The sequence below is a fragment of the Apium graveolens genome, chromosome 5 (assembly GCF_009905375.1).
Source record: "Apium graveolens cultivar Ventura chromosome 5, ASM990537v1, whole genome shotgun sequence".
Taxonomy (NCBI): Eukaryota; Viridiplantae; Streptophyta; class Magnoliopsida; order Apiales; family Apiaceae; genus Apium; species Apium graveolens.
Genome location: NC_133651.1, coordinates 108,371,915 through 108,372,910, shown reverse-complemented (window position 1 = coordinate 108,372,910; position 996 = coordinate 108,371,915). Strand labels below are relative to the sequence as shown.

At 43.0% G+C, this 996-nt stretch overlaps 1 non-coding gene across 1 annotated transcript; it reads left to right on the top strand.

Annotated features, from left to right (window-relative positions):
• Positions 1-663: 663 nt before the first annotated feature.
• On the top strand, positions 664-770 carry LOC141663218 (small nucleolar RNA R71). Its single transcript, XR_012551297.1, has one exon. It is a non-coding gene; the product is annotated as a small nucleolar RNA R71 (small nucleolar RNA).
• Positions 771-996: the final 226 nt, after the last annotated feature.

Genomic DNA, 996 nt, shown 5'->3' with positions numbered 1-996 from the left:
ACGATTTAGCAAGGCATTTGCAATTTGCTCAATTTGATTTTCCAAGGTCTTCATAGAAACAGCTTCACTCTTGCACATAAGCTTCAACTCCTCTAATTCAGATTTTTCATTAGCTTGTTGCAGCTGGAATTGTTATCTTGGTGCATACGGCGGTTGCTGAAAACCAGGGGGGTTGTACTGCTTAGCTGGATACCGCTGATAAGGCTGTTGAACCGCATTCTGAGCATTGCTCCAACTGAAATTAGGATGATTGCGGTTGTTAGGATGATAGGTGGCTGGTAGAGGTTACTGTGATCGCTGGAAGTTGCTCAGGAACTGAGCTGATTCACTAGAAATTGTGCACTGATGGCACTAGCACAAAGCTCACAGACACTAGTGATTTGATTAGCTCCATAATTAGCCAAAGTGTCCACCTTCATTGTCAAAGCCTTAAATTGGGCAGCGATAGCAGTTGCTGTGTCCAACTCCAGAATTCCTGCTACTTTCCCCTTAGTCAGTCTCTGGGAAGGATTCTGGTACTCATTAGCAGCCATCAGTTCAATAAGTTCATATGCTTTATCGTAGCTCTTAGACCACAAGGCCCCTCCTGATGTTGCATCAAGCATGGGCCTAGAAGTAGGACCCAATCCATTATAGAAACAGTTAATAATTATCTAATCAGGCATGCCATGGTGTGGGCACTTCCTTAGCATCTCCTTATATCGATCCCAAGCCTCACACAGAGATTCTCCAGTTTGCTGCGCGAACTGGGTAAGAGCATTCCTGATTGCTGCTGTCTTTGCCATGGGGAAGAATTTAGTGAGAAACTTTTGAGCAAGATCTTCCCAAGTTGTGATAGACCCTGCTGGTAGAGAGTGTAACCAACATTTAGCTTTGTGTTGTGTATATGTTGTGTACTTGATAATTTCATGAACAAAACACCTTAGTAGATTTTACCTAGTGAAATATTGTAGCACTCGATGGATAAGATTTATAGTCCCGACGGATGACTCATTA